At 46.6% G+C, this 16,311-nt stretch overlaps 2 protein-coding genes across 4 annotated transcripts in view; one reads left to right on the top strand and one right to left on the bottom strand.

Moving 5' to 3' along the window:
- SOAT1 (sterol O-acyltransferase 1) overlaps nucleotides 1-2,966 on the bottom strand; it is a 178,112-nt gene extending 175,146 nt beyond the window's left edge. For 2 of the 3 annotated variants that reach the window (XM_033916375.1, XM_033916377.1), the window contains exon 1: nucleotides 2,820-2,966. The gene's annotated coding sequence lies outside the window, so the exon portion shown is untranslated. Of the gene's footprint in view, nucleotides 1-2,386; nucleotides 2,531-2,819 lie in introns of those variants that run through there. The other variant, XM_033916376.1, reaches the window with a different exon arrangement.
- A 340-nt stretch (nucleotides 2,967-3,306) lies between these two features.
- Nucleotides 3,307-16,311, top strand: part of AXDND1 (axonemal dynein light chain domain containing 1) — a 383,395-nt gene continuing 370,390 nt past the window's right edge. Inside the window, exon 1 of the mRNA XM_033916370.1 lies at nucleotides 3,307-3,544. The gene's annotated coding sequence lies outside the window, so the exon portion shown is untranslated. The remainder of the gene's footprint in view (nucleotides 3,545-16,311) is intronic.

Genomic DNA, 16,311 nt, shown 5'->3' with positions numbered 1-16,311 from the left:
GGGTCCGCCTTAAACAACTCTGCCATTCTGGCCCTCCTGCGACGGAGAGCCCTGGGTTGAAATGTGGAACAACGATCGCACGAGGTGGTAGGGTGTTCCGGGCCCAGACAAACGATGCACCACCGGTGGGGGTCTGTAATAGAGAGCAGCCTCTCGCACCGGCTGCACTTTTTGAAACCCGTTACAGGATGGGACATCAACGACGAAACTGGCCGGGAACGATCGACGTCCCGCGGCCACGGCTGCCGGGAGCCCCCGGAGCCCAACGAGAAGACAAAAATTTTTTTTTTTTTTTTTTTTTAAAAAGGAAAAGAACAGAAATCAAAAAGCACAGCGACCGAAAAAATCAGACGCGGTGTCAGGAAGCAGCGACACAAAAAAGATTAGGAGCTCACAATCCACAGGGCTTACTGGCTCCGCGGAAAAAAATGAACTGAGGACCACGAGGTGGAACGCGCCCTCTAGTGGGCGAGGAAGCAGACATATGCGTGGTGCAGTGTGCAAACTTGAAACTTCTAGCAAGTTTGCTTGAAAAGCTGTCCGCGCTGGGGCTCCGTAGATGACGTCACCCACATGTGAGAATATCATGCCTGCTTGTCCTGGGATAATAAAGATTACTGGGCTTTGGTCTATCCCAGTATGGCAATTTTTATGTTCTTAAATTATCAGCTTTCCATTTTCTCTTCCATTCTTGGATGGGGTGGGTGGCAGGTGGTGTTTTTCAGTTCACATCTTTTCAGAGGTAGCTCAAGGGGCAAGTTATACCTGTGATATATTTTCCATACCCCCTGGGGCCTATAATCTAAGTTTGTAGCTTAAATGATGAAGGGCGACTTGCCAAAAGTCAGGAGAAGCATCAGTGGGAGAAGAAAGATTTGAACTCTGGTTTCACTGGCTCTCAGCCCCACTGCTCTATATGTAGGTTTCTGTGCCACTCTAATCTTCTCTTCTCCAGTCTTTTAGAACTGCTCCAATTTAAAGTACATAATAAACTGAAAAGAACTAAGAGGTGCAGTCAGCATCTTCTTCAATACAGGATGTAACCTCGGTCCCATGATCTTGTTCAGGAGTGCCCAAAAGGTCGATCTTGAAAGCAACATGAGTTGATCACGGAGCACATCCCTGCTTCCCAACCCTGTAAAGAGGATGCTGAAGCACCGGGCCGACCAACCTTCTCCACCCGACGTCAATTCTGACGTCGGAGAGGAAGTTCCAGACCAGCCAATCGCTGCCTGGCTGGCCCAGAACTTCCTCTCCGACATTAGAATTGATGTCAGGTGGGGAAGGTTGGTCGGCCTGGCGCTTCAGCGTCCTCTTTACGGCAGCAGCCTGTTCCCCAATGGTGGCGGCGGTGGCTAGGGGGAGGGCAGGGAGAAAGAAAGGGGGGTGGTTAGGGAGACAGAAAGGAAGACAGGGAGACAAAGTGGGCATGGAGAGAGAAAGACAGAAATACAGAAAGAAAGGGGAGGGGGCAGGGAGAGAATAAGAATAAGAAAAAGTTTGGGGAGGGAATGAGGTCTGGAGGAGAGGAAGCATACAGGAGGCTGAAAGAAGGGAAGAAATATTGTATGCAGTCAGAAGAAGAAAGTGCAACCAGAGACTCTTGAAATCACCAGACAAAAAGGTAGGAAAAATGATTTGATTTTCAATTAAGTGATCAAAATGTGTCCGTTTTGAGAATTTATATCTGCTGTCTATATTTTGCACTATGGCCCCCTTTTACTAATTAGAGCAGGGAGCCTATGAGCATCGAGAGCAGCACAGGGCATTCAGCGCAGCTCCCTGTGCTAAAAACTGCTATCGCGGTTCAGTAAAAGGGGAGGGGGGTATATTTGTCTATTTTTGTATAGTTGTTACTGAAGTGACATTACATAAAGTCATCTGCCTTGACCTCTTTGAAAATCTGCGGAATATAAATGATAAACATTTTCTCTGCGTAGTGTGCTTTGTGTTTTTTTAAATTTTATTGTTGGTAGATCATTTTGACTGTCATTTTAAAAGAAGCTGGCTAGCCCAAAAAGTGTGGGCACCCCTGCTCTTGTTTACTGTATCTTCAATTATACCAGTAGCCTGCCAGTTCACTGACTTATCCCCTCAGTGATGGTAATGTGTTCATTACATTACCTTACATTTTTCATTTCATATTTAAATACACACCGACGTGCATATATGTACTGTGTACAAAACTACCATTAAATAAAATCTACAAGGGACTTACAACACAGCAAACAAAGGAAACGGGATCTCACGCTCAGTATAAAAAAACCAAACAAACCACCAAACCCAAAACAAACAAGATGCAGCCATAAGGAAACAGCGGAACCAAAGACTGGAAACTGAAGAGAGGACATTTAACCTTTGTATCTCAGCCACTTTCCGTATTTACCGTAAGTGCAGTACAGGAAGAAGCAGAAGAGAAAACCAGTATGCGTGGAACACGCAGGGATAAGAGGGCCAAGGCCTGTGCAAAGAATAGGGAGAAATAAGCAGATTATGATGGATTGTCTGCTTTCATGACGAGCCAGAGGAGTTTGACTCGCGTACCTGCAGGGATAAAGACAAAGAAAGGGACTAGTGTCCCCCTTAAAAAAAAAAAAAAAAAGCCATTCCCAGACCGTAATGAGGGAAATAAATAAAACACCCGGACCCTGGCCTAATCAACTTTTCTGCCACTTTCCTCCGCGCAGTCCCAAAGAATCGTTACGATACCAAGTCACACGCATGTGACAGCTCTCGCACGCAGAGAACTCTCCTCGCTCCTCCACGGTCCGTCAACTCTCCCTTATTCTGAATTGAAGCTCCCCATTCCCGCCTCCTACCTTCAAGTTTATCCTTCAGGTCAGCCGCCTCCAGCCCCGCACCTTTCTTTCTCCGATATCCCGCCACCAGCAACGCAACGTCTTTCCCTTGGACCCGTCCCACTACCTCTGATGCGACTTCCTATTTCCATTGGGGCGGGACGAGGCCAATCAAAAGAGGTGATGGGACGTCGGAGAAAACCGTTTGGGCTTTTTTTTTTGTTTGGGTTTTTTTAGAAAGACGTCTGTAAAAACGATTTTCATCTAATATGAGGAGCGACTGACTGGTCTGTTCAGAGTTCGCAAAATCTGGTTTTACGAGGCTGCAGTTTCGCTCTTCATATTAGATGAAAATAGTCTTTAGATTTCTTTTTCTTTTAAAAACCCTAAGGCAGTTTTGACCACTCTATTTCGTCTACCTGACCTCCATACTAACTACAAATATTACTCTCATCTTTTTCCCACCAACCAGCTTCAATCAATCTCCTCCCTGCTCCGCGTGACATGATATGATAGGGCCCAGCTAGAGCCTGCCTGCCGGAGGGGGTGCAGGCGTGCTCGCGCCTGCGGTTTTCCTCTCGTCGCGCGCTCTCGGGCTGAATTGCAGACCTAGGTAAACCGTGGAGGGTGAGGGTTGTTTCTCGCGGCTCCCTCTGGAGACGAAACGACGTCCAGCTCAGGGAATTGCCTCCAGAAAAAAACAACAACCCTAAGTGAGGAGCACTTCCAGGGCGGTTGCAGAGCAGGTGGGACGTGGGGGCTTGGGAGAAACCCCCACCTTTGCCTTGTAAATAAGAGGGGGTAGTGTTGAAACGTATTTCACAACACAAAGTACTTCGCTACTACAAAACCTGAAAGGAGAGGATTCGGAGTACGAATAGTACTTCACAATGAGGGGTTAGAGGAAGGTCTATGAGGTTACTGGGTACTTAGAATCAGAGTTTGAGGATACCATATTGTTGGAAGAAGATAAAACCAGGATCTCCAGCATTCTCATTGAACAGTATTGAAATTCTGGTTAAAAAAAAAAAAAAAGCAAGGCAATCTTGCAGATCTCTTTTGTTGATTGTCACAGCTGCTATCCGTTTAGAGTTCCCAGCTGACAACTTCATTCCTTCTCTGCCAGGTTCCGCCCCCTATGATGTGTCCTTTTTCACCTCTGTGGGTGACTTATAGTAAGCTGATCAAAGTATTTAAACGGATTATTAGGCAAGTGAATGTTGCTGTCTTTTAAACAGTGCAGCTGATGGTGCTGCTCCTTTCCTCTCCTGTTTCTAAACAAACAAACAAAAAAACTGTTGCAGGAGACCAGCACCTTTCTGACTGGACTAATATATGAGACATCAAAAGGTGGAAGCTGTCTTTAGCAAGAAGCTGCACCTCCTGCCACTTAAGCGCTCCCCTGCCCCCTTATAGCTCATTAAATATTTGCCAGCACAAGCAGCACCTGCCACCAGCTGGTTCACTCAGCTTAAGATGTTTTTAAAGTCACTTCCAGGGCCTCTTCTATGTCTGTGGCCATGAGAAGATTGGCATGGCTCAGGGTTTCAGATACGGATGTTAACATCAGGCAGATTAGCAAATGTCCCTTGCTTGGGAAATGAGCTTTTTGTGGATTCCACAGATACCGCAACTCAAAAGCTCACTGCTCATGAAACCCGATGGGATACCTTGGTTAAATCTAAACCCAAGCCTTCCGCATCAAGAGCATTTAGGCCATCTTATTCTTATCAGAGGCATTTTTCAGCAAAATCTTCTGCTCCTGCCAGGCCACAACAGAAGAAACAAAAACATCAACATCTTCAAAAATCTCAGACATCTGCTCTTGCTAAATTTACTCAGTCTATTTGACCAACTAATTGAGAGCATAGATGCAATCCCAATACTTCAATCTCTACCTCAGCCAATTGGAGGTCATCTCCAACTCAATGATCAGCATTGTGAATTGATCACTTCCGATCTATGGGTTCTGCAAATCATTCGATGGGTTCCTCTCTTCATTTTCTAACTGTCCCTCCAGATCATCCTCCAAAAGAGTTTGCTTCTAACCCTCACCAGTACTCCCTTCTTTTTCTTCATAAAATCGATTCCTTACTAATCCTCAATGCCAACGAGGAGGTTCTTGTGGATCAGCAAAACTGGGGAGTTTTACTCCTGTTATTTTCTAGTCCCGAAGAAGACAGGATGTCTCTGACCTATTTTAGATCTCAGAACTAGTGCTGCCCGATTCACGATTTGAATCGATTCACCGATTCAAAACAAAAAAAATCAGCCTCCTGATTCGGTAACTGACCCTCCCCCTTCACCCCCTAAAGCAGGATCGGCAGTGCTGCCTCTTGTTGGCCAGACGCTGCTGCTCCTGCTTTAAAGGGCGAGTGGTGAGGGTCAGTCGGGAAGTGCTGATGTCCAGCTTCCCTCCTGGCATCAATTTACCTAATTTCAGCAGCCTGCATAGGATCGCTAGTGTTAGCGATCTTTGCACGCTGCCATCGGGTCTTCTGAGCTGTCTTCTTTCTGCCACAGTCCTGCCCCTTCTCTGACCGCGGCAGAGAGAAGACAGCTCGGAAGACCCGATGGCAGCTTTCAAAGATCACTAACACTAGCGATCCTATGCAGGCTGCTGAAATTAGGTAAATTGATGCCGGGAGGCCAGGGGGAATACGCAGGCCTTCCGGGGGGGGGGGTGCAGGGTTTCAGGGGGGACAGTCAGGCCCTGGGAGAGAGACTGGCTGTGGGCTGAGGCAGAACCCTGGAAAGCTGAGTGAAGCAGAGTGGTTCAATGAGCCTGTGATTGTTAATGTCCTGGTGGCCCTGACGCAGCGGATGAATGTAATTCCCGCGAAACGCTGGCCGCATCGGCAGACAGACATTAATGACATGAAGTGTCTAAAAAGACTCCAACTGTGAAGACTGCTAACAATAAGATAAGTTTTGTGGTCTATTTTTTCAAATCTTGGAAACATATGCACAGTACTTCTCTGAAGATTTCTGAGTGTTTTTGAAGAAATAGTTTATCTTCAGAAGTGTTTGGTGAAGGGTTTAAATTAGCTTTATATAAACACTATAAAAAAAACAATTATTGGCCAATGATTGGAGCAGGAGTGTTACAACTACGCGGATCATCTCAGCTTGTGATTTAACTGCTGTGCGTAGGCTCCGTTTCTGAGGCCTTAAACTAAGCCTATAAAATTTTTATGGGCTAACAATACCGATGTGTATTGTTTTGAAAAAATTTTTATGGGCTAACAATACTGATGTGTATTGTTTTGAACAAGTGGTATTTCATACTATTTTTGTGATTATAAAATAAACCCACCAGAATGTTTTTTTTTTTTAAAAAAACACCAATTGGGCAGGAAAATCGAATCGAAAAATCGATTCAATAGGCTGAATCGAATTGAATCGAATTTTTTTTTCCTGAATCGGGCAGCACTACTCAGAACCCTCAACAAGTTTCTTGTCAAGGAGAAGTTTCGCATGATGTCTCTAGCCACTCTATATCCCTTCTTGGCGCACAATGATTGCCTATGCTCTCTGGATCTCAAGGAAGCCTATACTCATATTCCAATTCACCGGCTTCCAGGAAATACCTCAGATTTCAAGTGGCCAATCACCACAAGGTTCTCCCTTTCGGCCTGGCATCCTCTCTCAGAGTCTTTACCAAGTGCCTGGTGGTAGTGGCTGCGGTCCTGAGATCTCAAGGTCTACAAGTCTTCCCCTATCTAGATGACTGGTTCATAAAAGACCCTTTGTGTCAAGCTGTGCTTCTAGCGACAAATCGCACCATACTGTTTCTCTACAATTTGGGGTTTGAAATCAACTTTACCAAGTCACAGCTTCATCCATCTCAGAGGCTCCAGTTCATTGGAGATCTTCTCAACACAACTCAGCTGAGGGCATTTCTTCCTCAAGAGCGTCAGGACACTTTGCTTCAGCTTTGTCATCAGATGGCTCGGCTCCAGTCAGCCTTGGCCAGGAGAATGATGGTTCTTTAAGGCCACATGGCCTCCACAGCCCACGTGACTCCTTTTGCAAGGCTTCATCTCAGGAAGCCTCAATGGCCTCTAGCTTCACAGTGGTCTCAAGTGACTGACCCCCATCTCGTAGCACATTTCTGTCACCTTGTCTCTTTGACGGTCGCTTCAGTGGTGGATGAATTCTTCCAATCTATCCAGAGGTCTTCTGTTTCACGTGCCTCCTCATCAAAAAGTTCTGACCATGGATGCGTCCACTTATGCTTGGGGGGCTCATCTGGATGGCCTTCAAACTCAGGTCATCTAGAGAACAACAGTTTCACATCAATCTCTTGGAACTCAGAGCAATTTATTATGCCCTCAAAGCATTCCAGCATTTAATAGTCAACCATGTCTTCCTGCTTCGCATGGACAACCAAGTAACCATCTTAAATAATAAAATGCTAGCCCGCGCATGCGCACTCGCGACGCGTGTTCCCTGATCCCTTTTCTGTCGGGATGTGGCCGCACGAGTGCGCATGCGCTAGATGGTGCGTTGAGGAGTCGGGACTTAGGGGAAGGACAGCAGGCCCGGGAGAGCGAAGGAAGCCTCAGTGACACTGAGCCCAAATTCACAGGCCAGGCTTAACACTGAGCAGCTGTGTTAGGAGGGGGGTGTCTCGGAGGAGAGGGATCGCAGGCGGTCAGCGCCCCCACTACCTCTGCAAGTCTCCAGCAGCCCCTCACAGGGGCCAAAAGGTAAAGAGGACGGATGTGCGGACCTGGTGGGGATGGAGAGAGGCGGCGCTGCTATACAGCAGCTTCCCCCCCCTCCCTTCAGAGCAGGCCGTGACAGCGGCGGAGACTCTCCTCGCCATTTTTTTAAATCAAAGCCGCTGCCGCGGCTCCTCTCTTGAACCGCACCAGGCGGGGATCGAGAGAGGAGCCGCGGCGTCGGCTTTGAACTAAAAAATGAACTTAAGCTGAGCCCTACCGGCCGAAGTTTCTATACACGCTGCAGCGGCTCCTCCCACGGTGCTGGCGGCGGCTGCCGGGAGGAGGGCTCCGAGCTGCTGAAGACTGTCCAACCGCTGCAGAGCGGCCCAGAACAAGGTGGCCGACGATTGGCTGGGGCTCCCGGCTGAGAGCACGACACTGTTAAGTGGGCGGCCGCTGTGGCTGTCCGGGGGTGGGAGGCGAGGCCGTTAGCTCTCGGCATGTAAAGCGTGTCCTCAGGGAGATTGTGAAGTAAATCAACCCTGAAGAGAGAGGCTGAGGGGCTCTGAAGTTCTTGAATACTGATAGTTCAGATTTGTAATAGGACAGAAAGGAGGGGGAGGCGAGTCTTCCTTTCAGAAGAGGAGAGGATGGGAGAAGTATTCCTTACAGCTGAAAGAATGAGAGAGGACAGAAAGAAAGAAAGACAGACAGGGGGAAGGGAGAGCCACAGAAAAAAGACAGACAGGGGGCCAGGGAAAGAGACAGAAAGATAGACAGAAAGAAAAGGGGCAGGGAGAGAGAAAGAAAGAAAGAAAAAAAAAAAAAAAAAGAAATGCCTAAGTCTACACATCTATTCTAGCACCCGTTAATGTAACGGGCTAAAAAACTAGTGTATTATATAAACAAGCAAGAAAGCAAGCACAGGTTCTCCCCTTCTCTGTCAGGAGGCTCAGAAGATCTGGCTTTGGGCGAGTAATCACAGCATCTTTCTGAAAGCTGTTTACATTCAGGGCGAACAGAGTTTCTTGGCAGAGAAGCTCAGCAGAATTCTTCAACCTCATGAATGGACGCTCAACTCTGCAGCTCTCCATCCTGTTTTTTTCTCAGTGGGGGACTCCTCAAATGGATTTGTTTGCGTCTCCCCACAACAACAAGTTGCCCCAGTTCTGCTCCAGACTCTACTCTCCTCATCGTCTGGAGGCGGACGCTTTTCTTCTGGATTGGATGCACAAGTTTCTCTATGTGTTTCCACCCATTCCTCTCATTCTCAAGACACTTGTCAAAGCCTAGCAGGAGTCGGCCACCATGATAACTCATAGCTCCTCGGTGGCCCAGGCAGCCTTGGTTCTCCCTTCTACTTCAACTCAGTATCAAGGAACCAATACCTCTGCCGATTTTTCCATCTCTTCTTACGCAGAGTAATGGTTCTCTTTTTCATCCCAACATTCAGTCTTTACACCTGACAGCTTGGTATCTGTCGGCCTGAATCCAACTCATCTTCATCTTTCTCAGCCTGCCAGACTCATTTTGGAAGCTTCTAGAAAACCAGCCACTCAGCAATGCTGCTAGCAAAAGTGGACATGTTTTTCTTCCTGGAGTCTCCTTTATCACCAAGATCCAAAATCCATCTCTGTTTCATTAGTTCTGGATTATCTTCTTCGTTTATCTGACTCTGGCTCAAGTCTACATCCATTAGAGTCCATCTCAGTCCTATCACTGCCTTTCAACAACCAGTGGATGGTAAACCTAGATTCCGTACAAACGTAAGGAAGTTCTTCACCCAGAGAGTGGTAGAAAGCTGGAACGCCCTTCCAGAGGCTGTTATAGGGGAAAACACCCTCCAAGGATTCAAGACAAAGTTAGACAAGTTAATGTTGAACAAGAACGTGCGCTGGTAGGGCTAGTCTCAGTTAGGGTGCTGGTCTTAGACCAGAGGGCCGCTGCGTGAGCGGACTGCTGGGCATGATGGACCACTGGTCTGACTCAGCAGTGGCAATTCTTATGTTCTTATGCTCATCCTCTGATCTCCAGATTCATGAAAGGACTTTTTAATGTCAAATCACCTTCAGTGGTTTGGGATCTCAATGTGATTCTTGATAAGACGATGAAGCCTCTATTTGAACCAATGTCTATGGCTCATCTCAAATACCTTGCCTGGAAAGTGGTTTTACTCATTTCTCTTACTTCTGCCAGAAGAGTGAATGAACTTCAAACATTAGTGGTGAATCCATCTTTTACAGTGTTTGCACGCATCCAAAGTTCTTATCAAAGGTCATCACTGAATTTCATCTCAATTAAACGAATGTGCTTCCAGTATTTTTTCCAAATCCTCATTCTCATCCAGGAGAAACAGCTCATCACACTCTGGATTGCAAGTAGGCTTTGGCCTATTATCTCGACAGGACAAAGTCCCATAGAACATCTCCTCAACATTTTGTCTCCTTTGATCTTAACAAGTTGGGGCATCCTGAATCCATGAAAAGATTTCCAACTGGTTGGCTTCCTGCATATCGTTGTTATGCTCAGGATGGGCTTCAACTGGAGAGTCGGGTCACACAGCCCATAAAGTTTGAGCTATGGCAGCATCAGTAGCTTTCCTTAGATCCACTCCTGTGGATAAAATATGCAAAGCTGCTACTTGGTCCCTGTTCAAATTTATTCTTCTAAATGCCAACACATCCACCATCCTATTCTGGTTAGCTTGGAGGTCACCCAAATGTGAGAATATGCTACCTGCTTGTCCTGGGATAAAGCACAGTTACTTACTGTAACAGGTGTTATCCAGAGACAGCAGGTAGATATTCTCACAACCCACCCACCTCCCCTGGTTGCTTCTTAGCTTGCTTACAGAACTGAGGTACTGTGGTCAGGGAAGGGATTGCGTATGCTGGGGCAATTGGTGGGAGGTGAGCTGCTTTCCTTCTCAGCTCTTCCTGATGAGTATGGACATGATGACACTGACCTTTTTTCGTATATGCAAGTTACAGACTTTATGCTGCGTAAAGTGCTGCCTCACTGGGGATGGGAGAATTATACCCTTCTTAAGGTTTTCCACATGAGGGTTTGGAGAGGATTAATCTCTAGACTCTACAGGGCCCTTGTGCTATGTTCTCTTGTAGAGCACAAATATGAGGCTAAGTGGGAGAGCCTTTTGGGTTGCTCACTTACAAAGAACCAGTGGGATTTACAGAAGTCTTTTGAAAGTTTCAATTACTACTAACTTGGTTATAAGATCTTGCTCCAGTTGTACTACATGCCTGCGCATTTGTGGGTGATCTACCATACTGGATCTGGTCATTGCTAGAGGGGTTGCGCCCAGCTCTGCACCTTTTATCTTATCTGGTGGGACTGCCCTAAGACTCATGCATACTGGGGTCGGGTTCTCCAGTTATTCTTTATGCTATCATACCTCTCGATACGTGTTTTTCTTCTCAATGGTCTGGTACCGGGACTTGAGGATGGGGCGCAGAGGTTGGAAGCCCTTGTTGCTACGGCAGCCAGGGTCTGTTTGGTCTCTCACTGGAAGCATGTGTCTGTGCCTTCTATGGACACTCTATTGACTAAAATTGATGACTAAACTGACAGTCATATGTAATGATAATATGTTTTCCTTCTTTCGAGTGTGGACAATTTACAGAGTTTGGCGGCAGTTGCCACCTTGATAGGGTATATGTTTTTGGGAGGAGGCGGAAGGAGGGAGGTATGGGGGGAGGAGGTTTTACAGCTGTACATTGGATGTTTTGTCTATGATTTTCTTTACCACGTAGGTATTTAAATGTCTCTATCATATCTCCCAATGAGAGCGCTGTTGTGTTTGGGGGGGGGGGGGGGAAGGGTCTTGATGCGTTTTTTCTACACATGTGCCCATTGCAATCACCAGCAATGGGCACATGCAAATTTAGCGAATCTTCGCTGCTGTCTGCCAACCTTATTTGCATGTGCAATTTTTAAGAATGTGTTGCTTTTATCGATTCGCTATCAAAACGGCTGCGTTAGCAGATTGTCATGGGTTTTTGAGAATCCTGGCCTAAGTCACCATTTCAAATTCATGGGATATCTATCGGTCAGATGTAGGAAAACATAATTGGTGAAGATTATGCCTAATCACCTGTCTCAAACTTACCTTTCTGTGATCTTAACATTACTTATGTTCTGGATACAGAAGCTTAAGTGGTAAATAAGTCTAAAGAAATAAATACTGGCTATCCCTTTTCTGAAGTAGCACTGTTTTGGGAGTGGACATTTAATTGTGCCAGGCCAAATTTGTGGACTCGGATACGAGACATTCAGAAAACAATGAATTCTATATGGTTTCAAGAACTGTGGACTCTTAAGAAATGTGTTTTATCTTATGAAAGATTGTAAGCAAGCGAGTCTACTTAATTTTTGTTCCTGTAGAACTTTGGGTTCCAATTCCGTTTTACTCATTCCCCCCCCCTTTGCAAAACCATAGCACGGTTTTTAGCGCCAGCTGCGGCGGTAACAGCTCCAACACTCCATGCATTTCACAGCCTGTAACTTTCCAAGAGAATTAATTAAAGCTTCATTTCAATTATTAAATTTCAAAGCCAGTTGTTAAGAATTCCTATGAGCGTCGGAGCTGTTACCGCCATGGCCAACGCTAAAAACTGTGCTATGGTTTTGTAAAGGGGGTAAATGCGCCAAGTGAGAAACAATATAAATACAAATTTGTTTTACAGTAGAACAAAATACTATCTAACTAGAAATCGATAGACTGCTAAAAATGATTATTTTGAATACTAGTCTTTAAGCCCATTACATTAACGGGTGCTAGAATAGATGTCTGTCTTTCTTTCTTGTTTTCTGTCTGTCATTCTTTCTGTCTCTCTCTTTCCTCTGCTGTCCACCATCACCCCTTGCCTGCTCCCCCTGTCCAGCAGTAGCCCTTCTCTTTTCCTTGTACCTCCCCAGTGTCCAGCAACACCCTTTCCCTGTTCCCCCTGTCCTGCAGCAGCCCTTCTCCCTTCGTTTTACCTCCCCCCTGTCCAGCAGCACCCCTTCACTGCTCCCCATGTCCAGCAGCAGCCCTTTTTTTGTTTTACCTCCCCCTGTCCAGCAGCACCTATTCCCTGCTCCCCCTATCCAGCAGTAGGCCTTTTCCCTAACTTTGACCTCCCCCCCTGTTCAGCAGCACCCCTTACCTGATCTCCCTGTCCAGCAGTAGCCCTTCTTCCTTCCTTGTACCTCCCCCGTGTCCAGCAGCATCCCTTCCAGCAGGTAATTTTTACCAGCCAGCATGGAACACCTCGCAGCAGCCACACGACACCCTCCAGCCGTTCCTCTAGGTGCCAGATATCAGGAGTGAAACCGCCACCGCTGCTCAAATCCCTGCACATGCCGACAGCTGTCACATGCGCTTCAAGCTGCTGTGAGCCGCAAATAGAGTACAACCATGGAGGACACAGCACGCTATCAGGGATCACAAAACCCTAAGTGCACATGCGCGCTTAGGGTTTTATTATAGAGGATATCTAAAATATAAATAAATAACCCCCCCTTTTACACGGTTTTTAGTGGCACGGTTTTTAGTGGCAGTAACAGCTCCGACGCTTATAGGAATTCTTAACAACTGGCTTTGAATTCGAATAATTGAAATGAAGCTTAATTACTTCTCTTGGAAAGTTACAGGCTGTGAAATGCATGGAAGTATTTTTCATTCCTTTAACTCCTCTCAGTTACAAACAGAATCATGCAGTTTTAGCAGCTTACTTCAAGGTCTAGAGGTTAAGGTACTTTTGTGACCAGGCGGTGTCCTTCAGCATAAGAGAACTTGCATCAGATACAACTTCTCCACCTCAAATGTTTATATCCTATATCAGATAGCCGCTTGTCTTTTCTTCTTTATCCTAGTTCCACAAATCATTCCAAGGTTTTTAAGCACATCTGTCCTTGAGACAGGCCTTCAATCCTTGCCACCATAGCGCCTAGAAACTTCCATGTCATTAATGCTGCCTCCCTACAAGAGCTGTCTTTCCTAGTCAGAGTCTGTACTGTGTGACTCTCAGTGAATTTATACATAAGAACATAAGAATTGCCACTGCTGGGTCAGACCAGTGGTTCATCGTGCTCAACAGTCCGCTCACATGGCAGCCCCTAGGTCAAAGACCAGTGCCCTAACTGAGACCAGCCCTACCTGCATACGTTCTGGTTCAGCAGGAACTTGTCTAACTTTCCCTATAAGCCTCTGGAAGAGCGTTCCAGTTTTCCAGCACTCTCTGGGTGAAGAAGAACTTCCTTACGTTTGTACAGAATCTATCCCCTTTTAACTTTTAGAGAGTGCCCTCTCGTTCTCCCTACCTTGGAAAGGGTGAACAACCTGTGTTTATCTACTAAGTCTATTCCCTTCAGTATCTTGAATGTTTCGATCATGTCCCCTCTGTCTCCTCTTTTCAAGGGAGAAGAGGCCCAGTTTCTCTAATCTCTCACTGTACGGCAACTCCTCCAGCCCCCTAACCATTTTAGTCGCTCTTCTCTGGAACCTTTCGAGTAGTACCGTGTCCTTCTTCACGTACAGCACCAGTGCTGGATGCAGTATTCCAGGTGAGGGCATACCATGGCCCGGTACAGCGGCATGATAACCTTCTCCAATCTGTTCGTGATCCCTTTCTTAATCATTCCTAGCATTCTGTTTGCCCTTTTTGCTGCTGCCACGCATTGCGCAGACGGCTTCATCGACTTGTCGACCAGTACTCCCAAGTCTCTTTCCTGGGGGGTTTCTCCAAGTACCGCCCTGGACATCCTGTATTCGTGTATAAGATTTTTGTTACCGACATGCATCACCTTACACTTATCCACGTTGAACTTCATTTGCAATGTTGCAGCCCATTTCTTGAGCGTGTTTATGTCACGTTGCAGATCTTCGCAATCCTCCTGCATCTTCACTACTCTGAATAACTTAGTATCATCTGCAAATTTAATCACCTCATTCATCGTGCCAATTTCCAGATCGCTTATAAATATGTTGAAGAGCACGGGCCCAAGCACCGAACCCTGTGGCACTCCACTGGTGACGCTTTTCCAGTCCGTGTATTGTCCATTTACTCCCACTCTGTTTCCTATCCGCCAGCCAGTTTTTAAAGCAAGTGAGTATTTCACTCTCAATTCCATGGCTTGCAATTTTTCGATACCAGCATGGAAGTTCATGCACTACATTGTTCAGGCTCGAAGAGAACAATGGGGGCATAGACTAACGTGGAAAGCACAGCTGTTCCAAGGGGGAACCATTCAAAGAGTAAACCAATCATGTGGAGGAGGAAGGGTGTAGCTGAAAAATTGAAGTTAGCAGGTTGTGGTGGGTAGTAAGCTGGCTGGTATGGGGAGGATTGAAACTGAGCGGAGGGGGGATAAGGTAAGTGTGAGAGAGAGAGAGGAAGATATTTCCAGACAAGGTGGGATGGGAGAGAGGGTGGTGAGAGACAGATTGGAGGGAATCAAACTATGATGTAAGATAAAGCAAGGAAAAGCACAGTTACTTACCGTAACAGGTGTTATCCAGGGACAGCAGGCAGATATTCTTGACATGTGAGTGACGTCATCCATGGAGCCCCATCGCCGACAGCTTTTCAAGCAAACTTGATTGAAAATCTCAAAGTTTGCTAGTGCTGCCCACGCATGCGTGTGCCTTACTGCTCCACTAGAGGGCACATCCCCTCCTCGTGGTCTTCAGTTCAGCTAGCTAGCAAAGAAGCAAACCTCGGGGAGGTGGGAGGGTTGTGAGAATATCTGCCTGCTATCCCTGGATAACACCTGTTACGGTAAGTAACTGTGCTTTATCCCAGGACAAGCAGGCAGCATATTCTTGACATGTGGGTGACCTCCAAGCTAACCAAAAAGGGACGGAGGGAAAGTTGGCAATTTATGAAAACAGATTACATAAAACCGACCGGCCAAACTGGCCGTCGCGCCTGGAAAAGGCATCCAGACAGTAGTGAGAGGTGAAGGTATGAACCGAAGACCAAGTGGCGGCCTTGCAGATCTTCTCAATAGGCGTGGACCTGAGAAAAGCGACAGATGCCGCCATCGCTCGGACTTTATTCCCCCTGACCTGACCTTGCAGCGAGAGACCAGCCTGAGCATAACAAAAGGAAATACAAGTAGCTAACCAGTTGGATAAGGTGCGCTTGGAAACAGGACAACCCAACCGATTAGGATCAAAAGAGATGAAAAGTTAAGGAGCCGTCCAATGAGACTGGGTGCGTTGCAGGTAAAAGGCCAATGCCCTCTTACAGTCAAGAGTGTGAAGCACCACCTCCCCAGGATGAGAGTGGGACTTTGGAAAAAACACCGGAAGAACAATGGACTGGTTGAGGTGGAAATCCGAAACCACCTTAGGCAAGAACTTAGGATGAGTACGAAGGACCACCTTGTCATGATGAAATACAGTAAAAGGCGGGTCCGCAACCAGAGCTTGCAGCTCACTGACTCTGCAAGCAGACGTGAGAGCAACCAGGAATACCACCTTCCAAGTGAGGTACTTCAGATGAGCCTTATCAATGGGTTCAAACGGAGGTTTCATCAATTGAGCCAGAACCACATTAAGATCCCAAACCACCGGGGGGAGGCTTGAGTGGAGGATGAACATTGAAAAGACCCTTCATAAAGCAGGAAACCACTGGATGAACAGAAAGCTGTTCCCCTTAAGCGGCTGATGAAAGGCAGCAATAGCACTGAGGTGGACTCGAATAGATGTCGATTTGAGACCAGACTTAGACAAGTGGAACAGATAATCCAGCACAGAAGACAAGGAGGCAGAGAGCGGCTCCATACTGCGTGCAGCACACCACACAGCAAATCTGGTCCATTTCTGGGAATAGCATTGC

Source organism: Geotrypetes seraphini, chromosome 12 (genome assembly GCF_902459505.1).
Source record: "Geotrypetes seraphini chromosome 12, aGeoSer1.1, whole genome shotgun sequence".
NCBI classification, from domain to species: domain Eukaryota; kingdom Metazoa; phylum Chordata; class Amphibia; order Gymnophiona; family Dermophiidae; genus Geotrypetes; species Geotrypetes seraphini.
This window is presented reverse-complemented; position numbering and strand designations above follow the sequence as displayed.